At 34.4% G+C, this 18,975-nt stretch overlaps 1 protein-coding gene across 2 annotated transcripts in view; it reads left to right on the top strand.

The window, feature by feature from the left end:
* Window positions 1-13,599: 13,599 nt before the first annotated feature.
* LOC141451037 (uncharacterized) overlaps window positions 13,600-18,975 on the top strand; it is a 479,252-nt gene continuing 473,876 nt past the window's right edge. The window contains exon 1 of one of the 2 annotated variants that reach the window (XM_074122055.1): window positions 13,600-13,808. The gene's annotated coding sequence lies outside the window, so the exon portion shown is untranslated. The remainder of the gene's footprint in view (window positions 13,809-18,975) is intronic. The other variant, XM_074122053.1, reaches the window with a different exon arrangement.

Here is an 18,975-nt window from a genome sequence, read left to right as displayed (position 1 = left end):
GGAAGTATGGTAATCGTTTCAAATTATCGAAACGTGAACCGATTTTCATGAATGAAGTGTCATTCGAATCGAAATTTTGTACAGATTTGCACTTAAAAGTCTCGTTACTATGACTCATAAGGAGGGGAGTTTGCCCCACCCAAGTAAGGCCTTTTCTGATACTATTATTACCAATATTTCTATTACGCTTAGTTCGATTTGGATAAAATTTACCACGAAGAAGTGGTTAAAGCTCCTCTACGTGGCTGTGAAGTGCCACCATGCTCTTACACCTACTAAGAGGAAGTACTGCAATCGTTAAAATTATCAATGAGTGAACCTATTTACATCAATGAATTCGATTCAAAATATTTGCCTTTTAGGGAGAAGTACTGTAATCGCTGTTTATTTTTCTTACTCCTCTTAAAAGGAAGTACTGAAATCGCTTTTTAATTTTGCTATTTACGTACAAATACCTTCCTATTTTATTCAAAACGCTTTCTCTAAAAAATTGTTATTGAGGATGGTTTGGGGGACCGCAACTATAATCATTCTTTAAAAAGATCGCTCCAGTGGTAGTTACGGTTCGGACTTAACACCTTTTTAGGTTATAATGGTAGAATTTATTATTCCAAATTTTAATAAAATCTGTAAAGCAGATATGTAACTTTGCAAAACAGACAAAAAGGAAAATCTATCCAAAAAGTCCAAAAATCTCCTTAACAAAAACTTACAGTTTAAAATGTTAAGTATAAGGGTTGATTAAACGCCAAAAGGTACACAAATCAGCAGTTCCCAACATTTCATTAATACTTCATTAATATTTAAGTAATTTTACTGCATTAAATTTCATTTATTTTTTTGAATTTATTAGAGGTCACAGACCCTTATGCTGGCCAGTTCATTTATAATTTTTTTTTTTATTGATTTAAATCGCGTCAACATCTGAGGTTATTGGCGCCCGGAGTTTTTTTCAGTGCACTGCCGGCCTCCGGACAGTGTTCTCTCGTTACAGACAACACTGTCCATCACCGGCCAGTGAGCTGTAAGAAGCTCTTAGGAAGAGAAAATCTAAGGGTCAGCAGCTGGATTCGAACCCGGAACCTCCACGTGGGATTCCAATACGCTAACCGCATAGCTAATCCCTTCCCTTAGTTCATTCATAATATTTTATTTTTTGTTATAATTATGATAAAATGTATATTATATCTTCGTAATTAAATAGGTACTTTATTATAGCTTTATTCCAAATTATTCTTCTGATTTATCTTTATTAGGCCCTTTATTCTGAGTAGTCACATATACATGCATGTTAAAATAGAAAAAGACAAAGTTAGAGTCGGCTACTGTTTAAATTTGAATCACGGATTTAAAACAATATTTCAGTCTAGAATTCTTCTTACCGAAGTATTTGTGAGTACAAATAACGCATAGGTAATATCCAGTAAATTATTCAACAATAATTATTCATTTCTCAATTGTAATTTAATGTAGTCCCTCTAATTTTACTTATAGTAGGTAAAATACTGGTATAATTAGCTGTCATAAAAATATGCATATCTTATATTCCAAATATATAACACTGCGGTAAGAATACCTAGATTGAGAATTGAAGAAAACTATATTATTTGCGATAAAGCCAGATTAATTATTACCTATTATTAAAAACGCTTGACTACTAAATAAAGTAACAATTGCTTTAATCGAATTACGAACTTAAACCGAAGATTTTTATTTAAAAATAAAAATAAATAAATAAAATAAACAAAATCATTGATGAATGTTGGTGCAAGCATTTTTGAAAAAAGTTTTTGAATTTTTTAACCTCATATTTTTTTTTTATAAAGTTTTTTTTTTAACCTGTGATTAATAGTTTGTTGATTAGATATTACAGTCAATCTAAGAAATAGTGTTCTATTTGAACAAATATTTTGTAGACGAAAATGGCCAGCATAAGGGTCTGTGACCTCTAATAAATTCAAAAAAATAAATGAAATTTAATGCAGTAAAATTACTTAAATATTAATGAAGTATTAATGAAATGTTGGGAACTGCTGATTTGTGTACCTTTTGGCGTTTAATCAACCCTTATACTTAACATTTTAAACTGTAAGCAAACCCTCCTTTATAACTGTAATTTTTTTGCAACAACCCATATCTAATAGGTTTTGAGAAAAAAGTTGCCGAAAATGAGCAAAAACGGCTTTTTCAAAAAATGTTCTTGTTCTTGTTCTTCTTGTTCTTCTTCTTGTTGTTGTTACCTTTTTTGTAAACAACGTAGCGCCTAAACGCGCGAACCGATTTTCATGAATGAGGTGTCATTCGATTCGGAATTTTATGTAGATGTGCCTTTTGGAGGTCTCAACGCTGTGCATCGAATGGGAGAGGAGTTAGCCCCCTTTATGTAAGGACCCCTCCAAAATTAAAACTGTCCGGTAGGACAGTTGTATAAGGGTTGATCGTCAAAAAGTGCACGAAAAAGCGTAACGTTGAAAAACACCCAACTTTGACAATTTTTTTCTCTTTTTCTACTAAAGATAAAATTCCCAAATTTTCTTTAAAATATGGGGCAAATCCTCCTTTATAGCTGTAATTTTTTTGCAACAACCCAGATCTAATAGGTTTCGAGAAAAAAGTTGCCGAAAATGAGCAAAAACGGCTTTTTCAAAAAATGTTCTTGTTCTTGTTCTTCTTGTTGTTGTTGTTGTTGTTGTTACCTTTTTTGTAAACAACGTACAGCCTAAACGCGTGAACCGATTTTCATGAATGAGGTGTCATTCGATTCGGAATTTTATGTAGATGTGCCTTTTGGGGGTCCCGACCCTGTACATCGAATGGGAGAGGAGTTAGCCCCCTTTATGTAAGGCCCCCTCCAAAATTATTATTACTAATTACTCTGTAAATCTTGGCCCGATTTTGATAAAATTTGGTAGGATGATAGGGTTAGGGCTCCCCTACGTAACATTAAAGCGGCGATCAGCTCTTACACTTGTTAAGGGGAAGTATAGGAATCGTTTCAAATTATCAACACGTGAACCGATTTTCATGAATGAAATGTCATTCGAATCGAAATTTTGTACAGATTTGCACTTTAAAAGTCTCGACGCCGTGCCTCATAAGGAGGGGAGTTTTGTCCCACCCAAATAAGGCCCTTTCTAAAACTATTATTACCAATATTTCTATAACGCTTAGTCCGATTTTGATAAAATTCAGCTCGAATAAGTGGTTAAAGCTCCTCTACATTGCTGATGCTCTTGCACCTACTAAGAGGAAGTACTGCAATCGTTTAAATTATCAATGAGTGAACCGATTTAAATCAATGAATTGTCGTTCGATTAAAAAATCTTTGCCTCTTTGCCTAGAAGTTCTGCAATCGCAGTTTATTTTTCTTACTCCTCTTAAAAGGAAGTAATGAAATCGCAGTTTAATTTTGTTATTCACGCACAAATACCTTCCTATGTTATTCAAAACGCTTTTTCAAAAAAAGTTGTTACTGAGGATGGTTTGGGGGACCTTAACGATAATCATTCTTTAAAAAGATCTCTCTAGTGGTAGTTACGGTTCCGACTTACCATCTTATCAGGTTATAATGATAGAATTGCTTATTCCAAATTTAAAAAAATCTGTAAAGCAGATATGTAACTTTGTAAAATAGACAAAAAGGAAAATCTATCCAAAAGGTACAAAAATCTCTTTAACAAAAACTTACAGTTTAAAATGTTAAGTATAAGGGTTGATTAAACGCCAAAAGGTACACAAATCAGCAAGCACCCAACATTTCATTAATTCTTCATTAATATTTAAGTAATTTTACTGCATTAATATTCAATAATATTTTTTAGAATTTATTAGATGTCACAGACCCTTATGCTGGCCACTTCATTTATAATATTTTTTTGTTATAATTATGATAAATCACACATATGTACATGCATGTTAAAGTAGGCAAGACAAAGAGTAGGCTACTGTCTTGAATTCGTCTTACCGAAATATTCGAGAGCACAAATAACACACAGTTATAACAAGTAGATTATTCAACAACAATTATTGATTTCTCTATTGTAATTTAATTTTACTTATAGTAAAATACTGGAATAATTAGCTGTCCTAAAAATATACATATCTTATTTACTTTATATTACATATTACATTTTTTTTATAAAAAAAAGTTTTGAATTTTTTAGCCTCATAATTTTTTTTTATTTTTTATAACGTTTTTCTTTTTAACCTGTAATTAATAGTTTGATTATTATAAATAACTAGATATTACAGTCAATCTACAGTGCTACTTGAACAAATATTTTGTAGACGAAAATGGCCAGCATAAGGGTCTGTGACATCTAATAAATTCTAAAAAATATTAATGAATATTAATGCAGTAAAATTACTTAAATATTAATGAAGAATTAATGAAATGTTGGGTGCTTGCTGATTTGTGTACCTTTTGGCGTTTAATCAACCCTTATACTTAACATTTTAAACTGTAAGTTTTTGTTAAAGATTATTATTACTAATTACTCTGTAAATCTTTTGCCCCTATTTTGATAAAATTTGGTAGGATGATAGGGTTAGGGCTCCGCTATGTAACATTAAAGCGGCGATCAGCTCTTACACTTATTAAGGGAAAGTATAGCAATCGTTTCAAATTATCGACACGTAAACCAGTTTTCATGAATGAAGTGTCATTCGAAACGAAATTTTGTACGGATTTGCACTTTAAAAGTCTCGACGCTGTGCCTCGTAAGGAGGGGAGTTTGCCCCACCCAAGTAAGGCCCTTTCTAAAACTATTATTACCAATATTTCCATAACGCTTAGTCCGATTTTGATAAAATTCAGCTCGAATAAGTGGTTAAAGCTCCTCTACGTGGCTGTGAAGTGCTATCATGCTCTTGCACCTACTAAGAGGAAGTACTGCAATCGTTAAAATTATCAATGAGTGAACCGACTTAAATCAATGAATTGTCGTTCGATTAAAAAATCTTTGCCTCTTTGCCTTTTAGGGAGAAGTACTGTAATCGCAGTTTATTTTTCTTGCTCCTCTTAAAAGGAAGTACTGAAATCGCAGTTTAATTTTGCTATTTACGTACAGATACCTTCCTATTTTATTCAAAACGCTTTCTCAAAAAAATTGTTATTGAGGATGGTTTGGGGACCGCAATTATAATCATTCTTTAAAAAGATCTCTCCAGTAGTTACGGTTCCGACTTAACACCTTATCAAGTTATAATGATAGAATTGCTTATTCCAAATTTGAAAAAAATCAAATCTGTAAAGCAGATATGTAACTTTGCAAAATAGACAAAAAGGAAAATCTATCCAAAAGGTACAAAAATCTCCTTAACAAAAACTTACAGTTTAATAAGTTAAGTATAAGGGTTTATTAAACGCCAAAACGTACACAAATCAGCAAGTACCCAATACTTCATTAATTTTCAAGTAATTAATACTTCATTAATATTTAAGTAATTTTACTGCATTAATATTCATTAATATTTTTTAGAATTTATTAGATGCCACAGACCCTTATGCTGGCCACTTCATTTATAATAGTAAAAGTAAAGTAAGTAAAGTAATCGCCTATTTTTTCAGGCGGGGCTTAACGTCCAACTACCAATTAGGTGTCGTGGACGGAGACTACTAGCAAACATACTTTACTGTAAACTTCTTTTTTATTAACCATTAAATAAAATCCCAGGGCTAAGACCGGGAATCGAACCCAGTACCACAATACATATTAGCTTCGCAGGTCTCGCCTCTAAACGCTCGGCTATCGTGGCGCCTACTTCATTTATAATATTTTTTTGCTATATTTATGATAAATCACATATACGTACATGCATGTTGAAGTAGAGAAAGACAAAGTTAGAGTCGGCTACTGTTTAAATTTGAATCACGGACTTTAAACAATATTTCAGTCTAGAATTCGTCTTAAGAAGTATTTGTGAGAACAAATAACGCGTAGGTAATATCAAGTAAATTATTCAACCATAATTATTCATTTCTCAATTGTAATTTAATGTAGCCCCTCTAATTTTACTTATAGTAGGTAAAATACTGGAATAATTAGCTGTCATAAAATATGCATATCTTATTGTATATTCCAAATATAGTGGAACCTCGCATAACGAGCACCTCTCCTAACGAGTAATTCGCATAACGAGTAAAACAAATTGATTCTTATAGCGAGCGATGTTTCGCATAACGATAGTTTTCTAATGACATTTCGCTGACTGCGCAGTTTTCGCTGACTCATCGAAAACTGCGCATTCTTCGATTAGTCATTCCTGTTTACGCATATGCGTTTCATATTCTCCACGTATCCAATGCATTGATACAGTCGGAACCGAACTTCATCGAATGAGTGGTGTATAGGGGAAGTCCATATAGTGATATTTGTGTTTAAATATTATTGTGTTTATTTTGTTATCCCTCTAACAAAATGGTTTCGAAAAGAATTGAAATAACGTTAGAATTGAAACGTAAAATCATTGAGAAACGAGAAAATGGTGTAAGTGTGGCTGATCCCCTTTTATTTTAATTTATACAAAAAATTGTTTCGCTTAACGAGTATTTCGCGTAACGAGTAAGGTTCTGGAACGAATTATGCTCGTTAAGCGAGGTTCGACTGTATATAACACTGTGGGATGAATACCTAGATTGAGAATGTAATTGAAGAAAACTATATTATTTGCGATAAAGCCAGATAATTATTATAAACGTTTGACTACTTCATAAAATAACAATTACTTTAATCGAAGAATGAACTTAAACCGACGATTTTTATTTAAAAATAAAAATAAATAAATAAAATAAACAAAATCATTGATGTATGTTGGTGTAAACATTTTTTAAAAAAAGTTTTTGAATTTTTTAGCCTCATATTTTTTTTTTATTATTTGTTTTTATAAAGTTTTTTTTTTTAATCTGTGTTTAATAGTTTGTTGATTAGATATTAAAATTAATCTAAGTTAAATGGTGTTCTACTTGAACAAATATTTTGTAGATGAAACTGGCCAGCATAAGGGTCTGTGACATCTAATAAATTCTAAAAAATATTAATGAAAATTAATGCAGTAAAATTACTTAAATATTAATGAAGTATTAATTACTTGAAAATTAATGAAGTATTGGGTACTTGCTGATTTGTGTACGTTTTGGCGTTTAATAAACCCTTATACTTAACTTTTTAAACTGTAAGTTTTTGTTAAGGAGATCTTAATAAATTATGCTTTTTATTTAAGTGTTTTGTAAGGAAATTATCATGTGAGACGTGTTCCGCTGTACTGTAAAGATTAAGAACCACTGTGTAATTTATTGTTTTCAATTATTGTTCTGTTTATATTGTTAGCTTTTTTTGTTCCTTGATTAAACACTATTAAATTCATTCATTTCTGTTAAAGAGAAACTATACAGAATGGGCGGTACACTATCGTACCTTTACTTGGATTTTTTAGGGTTTTTCTCTTTTTGTGATGCCATTCTTTGCGAAATTTAACTCGACTACCAAAAAAGGTCCTGTCGATCATCCATTTATGTTTCCTAGCAACTCTGGGACTCTGGTCTTTCTTCTTCATCCTCAATAACTTTACATCAACAATTTTTTCGTTTTCATTATATATAGGAGAGGTCGAAAAACTTCGGGATGTGATTCAGCGGCTCAAATGCAACAAAAAATATTTTATTCACTTTGGCATGATTTTCAATAGTGTCCAAGATATTTGCATTTTTATCTACTCCGTCGATATTAGCGTTTTTCACCACAAAAACTTTTCTAACCCTTATCTTACAACAAATCTGCTAATTCCAAACGAAGGAGCATACCTCTCTGTTCGGGGTAGGGTTATATTAAAAACAAAAAAAAATCCAAATAATCTTGAAGCTCAACTTTTTCACACAACTTTTTCTGTAATTGGTTGTCTCCTTGATTCATTAATTATTGAAAAGATGCAGTAGAAAATTTTAACAAAAATCATCGAGAACGAATTTTTTAGACATTATTAAAGTAAAAATTTCATTGTTTATAAGGAACGTTTTGAGGCTTTGGGTTAAGAAGATTTATAGGAAATTTAATGCTCTTTCGTTTGGAATAAGCAGATTTGTTGTAGGATAAAGGATAGAAAAGTTACGGCCATTTTTATGGTGAAAAACGCGAATATCGACGGAAAAGTTAAAAATGCAAATATCTTGGACACTATTGAGAATCGGGCCAATGTGAATAGAATATTTTTTGTTGCATTTGAGCTGCTGAATCGCCTCTCGAAGTTCCGACCAACCCTCCGTCTTGATACTCTTCCTTCTTCGTTATTTCTGTTCTTAACGTGTTTTACTGAATTCTTTATGCTCAAAGGTTACTATCTAGTATTTAGACGGCAGTTATCAGTTTAGGAATCTGTACAGAACGATTGATGCAACAGTACCAATGAAAACATTTGAGTTATTCTTCTGGTCGGAATTCCGGTAGACATTTCTGTGTAATGAAGTAACCATAAATTGTCTAAAATAGCACTTTAGAGAGAAGTTTTACTTCACCGGTCTCTAAGAACCCCGCATAAATATGGTAACCTGAAAAAACGTTTTTAATACATTTAAAATAGTCCCTCATGTATGCCCAACTCTTCAACCTAAAGTACTTTTTTTATGAATTCACCTGGATAAAAGTTACAGACCTACCTAGATGATTGATTGATTGCAAGTTAAAAAGTAAAATCGAAGGAGAAGTTTTTGAGAAAAATAAATAAATGAAACTGAAAAATCGATTTATCAATCGATTATTCATCAAAAGTGGATACTTCAAGTTGGAAATTTTTAGTCAAAAGCTAGTCGGATAGTGGAAGCTAAAGTTAATGCGAAATTTGAAGTTATTGCTTGTTTCGTTTGAAAGTAAAAAGGTTGGCCTTGAAATTAATGTAACTAAAACTAAATACATGGTAGTGTCCCCGTCTGACTTAAGAAGAAGACTGACTTAATTTGGTTGTAGGCAACTATTGCTTTGAAGCTGTTGATCGTTTCACGCACCATGGAGTAGAATTAAACTGCGAAAACAAGGGAAGTGAGGAGATCAGAAGTAGAATCATGGCGGGCAATAGAGTCTACTTTGGCCTGCAAAAACTTCTGAATTCAAGACTGTTAATCAGGCAAACCAAACTTAAAATGTACAAATCGCTGATTAGGCCGATAGTTGTGCTAAAAGGAGCCTGAAAGTTGCAGACCAGTTGGCCCCGAAGGGTCTTTGAAAGAAAGATAATCAGACGCATATTTGGCCCAGTTTGCGTATACGGTACATGGCGAGTTAGGAAGAATAGAGAGAACTTGATGAACTTTAGGGGCATAAGAATATAGTTAGGTTTGTGAAGTCGAGAAGAATCAGTTTGCTTGGGCATATAGGGAGATTACTAGAGGGCACTGATGACGAGAAAAATAATGAAGCAGGAGTTTGATGGAAAAAGAAGAAGAGGGCGTCCCAGAACGAGCTGGTTGAGAGACGTGGAGCAGTCTTGGAGTGACTGCAAGGAGGACGAAGGCGTTAGTTCGGGTTACCTGGAACAGGATTGTACTGGAGACCAAAGTTCATATCGAACTGTAGCGCCGGATAAGTAAGTAAGCTTGTTTCGTTTATGTGTGACCACGCACTTCAGTCACACATACGCGCATATGCACACAAAATTTTTGGGTAAAATCAATTTAGAAAAATGGAACACGATCAGAAAAAAAAAAAAACTGAGGCTGTGTCATGGACACGGCCGGGTGTTGTACGTGAATACGTTTACGTAACGGGTTATATTTTTTATAATATAATAATAATAATATGTTATTAAGCAGCGGTAAGTGTTTTACTTTTGTTAGCTTCAATGAGCGCAGAAACCATAGACGATCACACACATCACACTTATGTCCGAATGGATTGTTGACAAACTTCGTAGTGAAACATGCACTAGCTGCTGCCCAATGTGAAGTTGTGTCTTCATAATCGAAGATCGAACACAATCTATGCCTATACAGTCCGTTGTCAATGTAGAAGCGATTTCATAATCCACTTTCATAATTTCAACCGCCCAAGCTGCAGATGTACTGGACACCGTCGTTGATCCGCTCGGCCGCATTCATTCTTTTACGTTCCCCGGCACAGCTTGACTCGGTCATATGGTGTTTTATTATTACCATTCGATTGTTCTTGAGAAGCCCTTTCCAACCGTATACGATCTCTGTATTTGGTTTTGGCTTTTCCACGCGTATAGGCCGACATTATGTATTCTAAAACCTTATTATATTGACTGTCACTATTTTACACTAATGTTTTATATATAATTGATAGATTGTGACGACAGCTGACGATTAAAACTTAACGAACATCGTAGCTTCTCCGAGTCAAAAGTTATACTAATTGCAAATCTCGTTACGCAGCAAAATGATCTCAAAATAGCGGCGCTTCTCCCTCCACCGCACGCGTCACAGTCCTTGAATTCTTTGATCCTTTAGCTATCCAGTGGTCTAATTTAATTTTGGATGTAGACAATAGATTGGAAACTATAACGCCAAACTGTATTCCCCGATTTTGTTATCATTAGGTTTTTTGGATTGCCTCCATATGATAGCAAATTTAAAGACGTATTCACGTCAAAAGTAAAACTAGATACATCCATAAGTCAGATCAATTCAGTATAAAAACATTATATAGAATAACTGGCATTTGGGAATGTTGTATCAGTATGTACTTTATTCTGAGTACACAATTGATCTGAGGTTTGTCGGTGTAGAAAACTACCAGAGTCATTTAAAAGGAATGTTCGAGGAATCTTTTTTTTTTAAATTCCGCGCTTCTTCCCCGAACTGCTCATCCAGCTATTCAGCTTTTATGTTTTAAATTTTTAGGAAATGGAATTAGTGAAGAAGATAGGTATTTCTTTTTTTAATTTTTAGTTATTTTTTTAAGCAGATTATTTTTTTTTATCCAGTACCATTTTATCATCAGAATTTCATTTAAATCCTCTTCTATTGGAAGGCTTTAAAGGGAAGAGCTTTTTTACTTATTTTAAAATGTTATACAAGTAATTGAGAAGAATTTCCTTAATGCAGAAGAGAGACGGAAGTTAAAGAAAATTTTCTAATAAAGGTCGTCACACGGATTTTATTGTGGCAAGTCAATAACTTTTTTCCTGATGCTTGTTCTCCATTCGCTATTACTCCGGTATTTCTGAGTTGCAATGAGATAAAATATCCTTTTACCATTTGTAAGCCAGGAGATCTTAAAAGTAAGTATTGCTAAACGCCTTAAATTTTAGATTTTTTTTTTAGATTTTGAAAAGACGGGGCGGGACCCTATCCCCACGGCACTGCAGCCACACGAGGCTTATTGTGCCTTCCCCTTAAACCTAGTAGGTGAAACCTCCCCTCCTAAGAAGGTCGAGAGCTTTCCCTACTAGTTCCTTCTGCGCTGTTATCTCCTTTGGCCTCAAGGTTCCAAAGATGTCATAGCGCAGTCTCTCAATTGCAACGCAATCGAACAACAGGTGAGAGGCCGTTTCCTCCTCTTCCTGGCACAATCTGCACAAAGGTTCCGAGCTAATAAGCCCTATCTTGTGCAGGTGCTTTCTGAACCTTCCGTGCCCCGTGAGTAGGCCTGTAATCAGAGTAATCTGATTCCTGCCTAAACCTAGATTCACTTTAGTTCTTTGTTTGCACAACAAGGGCATAACCCTCTTGCTGTGTTTGACCCCTGGAAGCATCACCCAGTACTTTTCGTGTTCTCTCCAGATCCAGTCTCTGAGAGCCTCACGAACTGCACCCCTAGTGATCCCCAGGACTGGTTCCGGACCAGTGAAGGGAGTATTAGCTCCATTCCTGGCCAACTGATCAGCTATTTCGTTCCATTCCAATCGGAGTTTGTTGTGCCGAGCCAGTTGATCTAGGGCTTTTTTACATTCCCAGACCAGGGAAGAGGGTAATTCTGAAGGAAGAGAGAGCCTTCAGTGCCGCTTGACTGTCCGAAAAAATGCAAATTTCCCTATTTCTAAGATCCATTCGCAGATTTTCCCCAGCGCAAGCTCTAATGGCAAAGACCTCGGCCTGAAATACAGTAGCGTATCTCCCAAGAGGACTCTCAATGAGTGCCTTAGGTTTAGCCCCATACACTCCAGCTCCGGTCCCGCAGGCCATCTTGGAGCCATCCGTAAACCACATGACTCCCTTCTGGCACTGTTCGGTCCAGTTTACCCTCCATTCATTCCTCGATCTGAGGATCACCTGAAACGGAGTCTCGAAACTGTATCTAGGACAGACACTGTCCCCAACCATGTCTAATACTGGCAAAGGGTCGACCTTCAATTTATCCACTGCCATTTTTTTTTTTTTTTTTTTTGGATCAAGCATTATCAGATTTAGTGTTGGCTTATACTTATCCACTTATACCAATACAATTAGCTTTACGCTGCGATTTCCATTCAAGAAGCAATGAATTTAGTAGAAAGTTTAATCGAGGACAAATGTTTCAAGTAATCTATCGATATCGAAAGTGCATCGAAACATTACTTCCTAAACGGATTCTCCATTTAATTACTTACTAATGGTCTCTACCGTTCTTGAAAATCCTCCTCATCAATTTTCAGCCACTCATAAAGAACTTTGGCACTTGATTGCCATCTTCTTATTCAGAGACTTTATAAGATGTCATATACTCTGACATCCATTCAACTCCGCTAAGCCATTTCAATCGTATCTCTTAACACACTTAACATGTAGATTTCTTCCTACAGTTTTATTAATCTCCGTTTGGACGGAATTTCCTAAAATCCTTCGCGCAACACCGACCTGCAATTATCTTCAGCAATTTTCATTCTCACACCAAAAGGACTCTTTCCTTTTTTGTTTTAAATTAATAATTTCAGGTCCTTGAACATGACGGAAGTAGTTAATGTTTTATAATTGTAAAATGGAAGTTGTGAGAACGTAAGCAGGAAAAACTAGATCATACTTAGTTCATTTGTACTGGGAAATCATTGTTAAATTAAATATTGATGAATCAGTGATTCTAATCGTTTTTCAAATAATGCGTAAATAAATGAAATCTTAAATAATAAACTTTTAATAGTAGAGAACATGCTACACGCTTTGTGAGGTTTGCTCAGCTAACTAATTAATTGGTAAGTAATAAATAAATGATAAAATGTTATTTGCATGCGAGCATTATAAAAATATAATTCAAATTTAAAATTAAATAGTTGGCCGCCAGTAACTGAGCTAGCAAATCAGCTGGTAAATGAAGGTTATCTAAGCGCAGTGACAATTTTTTTCTCTTCTATTTACCTATTTGCCATTCATATTATAAAAAAAAAAAAATCAAATATACCTAATTACTGAATTTATAATTAGCGAATTAGAGATTATTTTCATCGATTTATTTTAAAGACGTCTTTGAAATATCAAAGAAGATTTAATTTAATATTCGCAAATAAAACGACTTAAATTTTATTGTAGCTTAAAGTTTTATAATAAAAGGTGACATTTTATTTTGGTAGATTGTGAATAGCAAATAAAGAAAAATAATGTTTGTCACTCAGTTAAGATAACCTTAATTTACCTTACCAGCTGATCTGACTGGTCAGTTACCGGCGGACATCTTTAACTCGTCAGTTGTGTTTCTTTATTATCGTGATTTTTGAAGTGAATATTAGTGAGTGTTAAAGTGAAGTTCTATTTTATAAATTGCGTTTAAGTAATTCTTGATATACAGTTTTAGTGCGAATAGTGTTGTGAATTATTTTAACTAGTGTCAAGTGTTATTGGAGTGGTGATCTATTGAGATGCTGATGGACTTTTATATTTTCTAAACAAGGTAAGACTTTATTATCAATTACTTATAATTCTTGCATGAAAATAGCTTGTTATAATTTAAGTATTCCTTACAAATTAATATTAATTCTAAGTCTTGACTGTGTTCAGTGCTAGTTAATTCTTTTATTTAAAATAGTCCTAAAGTATTTCAATTGATTTTGTAAACATTTTGGATGTATACTTAGTTATAATTTAGGTTTTTGTTTCACAATTTATTTTTCTAAGCTTTTTTTTTTTGTAGAATCTTTAATCTGTACTTTTATATCGACTATAAGCTATAAGGGTTTTTGAATCTCAAAATAGTTTTCTAAGCCATTTTGATGTATTCATTGATCTTTTCATTTTAATCGACTATAAGTTCAAAATCAGAATGTTGTTTCCTCAAATTAGTTTTTTGAATTTTTTTAAAAATAGTTTTAGTTGTGTACATGGAATTTTTCTTTTTGATGGACTATAAGTTTAAAATTGGCATTCATGGTTTCCCAAATTTTTTTTTTAACTTTTTTAATGTGTTTCTCAATCTTTTCATCGAAAAGATCTTTCTTTTTCTTTTATTCGACTATAAGTGCAAAATTATCATTCTTGGTTTCCCCAAATTTATTTAAATTAATTTGGTTTTTATTTGATTTCTTAACCTTTTTAAGGTATTCTCTCATCTTTTCTATTTACGTAATTGACTATTAGTTTAAAATTAGCGATCTGTTTCCTCAAGTAGTTTTATAGATATGATGTATTTTTTATTCTTTACTTATTAATCGACTGTAAGTTATACTTTAGGGGTTTCGTTTTCCCAAATTGTTGTCTAAGCCTTTTTAATATGAAATCATATCAAGTGCATCACTTTAAAGTTTTCAAGAAGTAGGTAATTACTTAAAATCAATTCGATCACTGCTAACCAAGTTACCTACCAAATTAAATCAGTTTCTTTTAATAAGATTGACAATAAGTATAAAAGGCAGTTAAAAAGACAATAAGTAAATTGTTAAAAGTCTGTGTTTTTATTTTAGTACAACCCGAGATCCATTGAGTGAATTAGTGTGTTTCTGGTGAACAAAGAGATGTTTAGTGAATCATGTTTTATAATGTCTTTAGTTGTTTGGTCAGTGGTTTACTAAATGTTATCCAAATTTGACAGGATTATGCTAGAACAGGTTTTAATAGCGCCTTGTATGTTATTGTTAGTGTTTTTATGTTAATAAGTTGCAATAACTGTCTCAGTTAAGTTATGATTGAATGCAGTTTTGTGTTATGTCGACGTCCGGAGTTACGTCGAGCTAGCCCACCCTTTGATCTTACTGATTTCTTGATTGTTTATAGGGGATCTTAGATGATCATTTCGTAACCTTCTTTGAGGGAAGATTTGTGCTTACGTTTTCGACAGTTTTAAATTCAGTTTCCACTTTTTTTTTAATCAGTTTGTCATCAGTAGGGAACGGATTCGTATCTGTTTACATATTTTTTTCTAGGCAATTTACAGACGTTTTTCAACTAGAAGTATTCATACTGACACTTTTTAAGCCGTTTGAGTCTACTTTTATTTCACATATTTCCACATATTTGGATGTTATCGCATATTTATACATATTTGATTAAAATAAATAAATATTTCTACATATTTAATCAAAATATGAACATATTTTTCATTTTGGGCATATTTTCATAATTGGGAGGTGGTTGACAGGAAATGTGAATCACAGACTGCAGGGCTGTGAATCACAGTGCGTACAATGGTTATTGTAATTTACACAGAATGCTGCTAAACAGTGACGGGCACTTGTTAGTTCTTTGAAGTTGTCTGTTCTTTCAGCTCGTTCGTTGAAGTGTCCAATTCATTTCGTTCGGTCACTTAGTGTATTCTTTTTTGGGTGAAATGCCACAAACATCGGCCTCAAACAAACAACTGGTTGGTAAATATCTTCTGCGAGTTTCCAGCAGAACTTTTTCGAAGTGATGGAGACATTTTGTACTGCACAGCTTGTGACAAGCGCGTTTCTTGCTCTCAACGTTCCCAAGTCACCCAACATATTGCCACCGGATCGCACATAGAGAATAAAAACAGAAAGAAAGGGAGGACGTCCTATCAAGCCTTCCTTACATCTCCATCATCAAGTAAGTCTACTCTGTGTCGGGCTTTGGTTAGAGCAGATATCCATTTCCACAAACTTATTTATAATTGTAAAAATGTTCTTTTCTTGTATAAATAATTATAACTTGCCCCCCCCAAAAAAAATCCATTTTCATAAAAAAAATGTCCATTTTACTTAAATATTCCAGAAAATATTTTAAGAAAATCACATATTTTCCACATAATTGACGAAAATAAATGCATATTTTAATTAAATATTTGGCATTTTTAAATACATAAAAATCCGTTCCTTAGTTATAAGATTAGTTGATGTCTGTAAATCGGTGTTGGTTAATGTCTGAGTTGCCGTCTTATCTTTATGACATCGTGTCGTAAGTAGCGAACATCATTATACTGAGTTTAGGTCAGTCCATAGAGTAGAAATTTGAAGAGTATAGGACTTATTGCTTTCTGAGACAGACTTGTTTCAAACTCAAAATCAAAACAAAATCTAAATGAATAAAACCATTCAAAGATAACCATAGTTTTTGGGTTTTTCTTATTTATGCTTAAGCGAAAAGAGAATATGGTAGACTTGTATGATTCTATGAGAAAATAAGGGCAAAAAACAAAAAAATTTACAAGAGAATTTGCGGATTGTCTTTTAATTAAAACTGATCAGTTGAATTTTGATTAATACCCTAGTAATTAATGTGCAATACTTTACGGTTCGCATTGTAAACTTATGGAGAATATATTTGACCTGAAACTTGAATTACAATCCAGCTCAACGGGGGAGTTAGCTTTTAAGGACTTTTATTTTTGTATAAGTTCTTTGCAGTAAAGGAGAGATCCGTTGTTCAAGAAGAGCTAACGGTTTTTTTTATGTAATGGGTAAAGAATGAGCTTCCGTTCCCCGTCCACCACATCTACTTTGACCGTTGGATAAGTCCTACCTGAAAAAAAATAGGCGATTACCTTACTTTACTTAATTATTTCCCAAAATCAATTAACTTTTCAGGAAAAAATCGTGTTTTAAAAAAATCATGTTCATAAAATGTGATAAAAGAATATTCTGTTAGTGTTTACATCAGAAGTTTCACCTGATAGATGATTTTTTTAGATTTTGGAAAGACGGGGCGGGACCCTATCCCCACGGCACCGCAGCCACACGAGGCTTATTGTGCCTTCCCCTTAAACCTAGTAGGTGAAACCTCCCCTCCTAAGAAGGTCGAGAGCTTTCCCTACTAGTTCCTTCTGCGCTATTATCTCCTTTGGCCTCAAGGTTCCAAAGATGTCATAGCGCAGTCTCTCAATTGCAACGCAATCGAACAACAGGTGAGAGGCCGTTTCCTCCTCTTCCTGGCACAATCTGCACAAAGGTTCCGAGCTAATAAGCCCTTTCTTGTGCAGGTGCTTTCTGAACCTTCCGTGCCCCGTGAGTAGGCCTGTAATCAGAGTAATCTGATTCCTGCCTAAACCTAGAGTCACTTTAGTTCTTTGTTTGCACATCAAGGGCATAACCCTCTTGCTGTGTTTGACCCCTGGAAGCATCACCCAGTACTTTTCGTGTTCTCTCCAGATCCAGTCTCTGAGAGCCTCACGAACTGCACCCCTAGTGATCCCCAGGACTGGTTCCGGACCAGTGAAGGGAGTATTAGCTCCATTCCTGGCCAACTGATCAGCTATTTCGTTCCCCTTGATCCCCACATGGCCCGGCACCCATTCCAATCGGAGTTTGTTGTGCCGAGCCAGTTGATCTAGGGCCTTTTTACATTCCCAGACCAGGGAAGAGGTAATTCTGAAGGAAGAGAGAGCCTTCAGTGCCGCTTGACTGTCCGAAAAAATGCAAATTTCCCTATTTCTAAGATCCATTCGCAGATTTTCCCCAGCGCAAGCTCTAATGGCAAAGACCTCGGCCTGAAATACAGTAGCATATCTCCCAAGAGGACTCTCAATGAGTGCCTTAGGTTTAGCCCCATACACTCCAGCTCCGGTCCCACAGGCCATCTTGGAGCCATCCGTAAACCACATGACTCCCTTCTGGCACTGTTCGGTCCAGTTTACCCTCCATTCATTCCTCGATCTGAGGATCACCTGAAACGGAGTCTCGAAACTGTATCTAGGACAGACACTGTCCCCAACCATGTCTAATACTGGCAAAGGGTCGACCTTGTCTGTAATTTTCATATGCCCAATAGAGGAGCTAATGCGCCTCCATTGTCCATTCCTCACTAGTCTGTACGCGCCAGCTCTTCCCTCCGCTTGAATGACAAACTGGAGCGGAGGCAACCCTTCACCTGATAAGCAAGAATAATTTTTTTTTTATTAAAATCTAAACAGCCAACTCAATAAAATTTTTCATAAAATGGAGAAACTTGCGTTTGGGAAAATTTATAAATAAAGCCCAAAGATTTAACTCGCTATTAATAATCTTAATCTAGCGGTTTTTAAGGATTAGGTGTGGTTTTAGGTGAACATGTGGACCGCGGGCATAAAGTATTAACGTTTATAAACCCACCAGACTCATTATTTATTACGCATTTCGTTTGTAAAGACTCACATCCAGAAGAGTTTTCTAATTTGGTATTTTATTTATTTCCTCGGTGATTTTTTTTTGTTTTATTGTTACACTGTCTCTTTATTTCTGGAGAGGATCTCTCACTAGAAGTGCGGTAATAATTTATAGTTAGCCTTCTGGCGCTTAGAGTCACTAAACTTTTAGACACTTAATATAAAAAATTCATCTCACTTAAGAGAAAGAAAATTATCTGCCTTCTTGATTAGAGCCGACCTAGTGATTTATGGTTTATATAGGTCTTGCTAAACGGATGCTATATTGTTGTTTTTAGAGTTGACTTGTGCAATTTTTATATTCTTTTCGTTTTTCGGGCGCCACGATAGCCGAGCGGTTAGAGGCGAGACCTGCGAAGCTAATATGTATTGTGGTACTCGGTTCGATTCCCGGTCTTAGGCCTTGGATTTTATTTAATGGTTAATACAAGGAATTTACAGTAAAGTATGTTTGCTAGTCGCCTCCGTCCACGATACCTGATTGGTAGTTGGATGTTAAGCCCCGCCTGAAAAAATAGGAAATTACTTT

This window comes from Rhodnius prolixus, unplaced genomic scaffold (genome assembly GCF_049639745.1).
Source record: "Rhodnius prolixus isolate KJV_2025 unplaced genomic scaffold, Rpr scaffold_8, whole genome shotgun sequence".
NCBI lineage: Eukaryota > Metazoa > Arthropoda > Insecta > Hemiptera > Reduviidae > Rhodnius > Rhodnius prolixus.
Note: the sequence above shows the minus strand (reverse complement) of the source record. Positions and strands in the feature narration are given on the sequence as shown.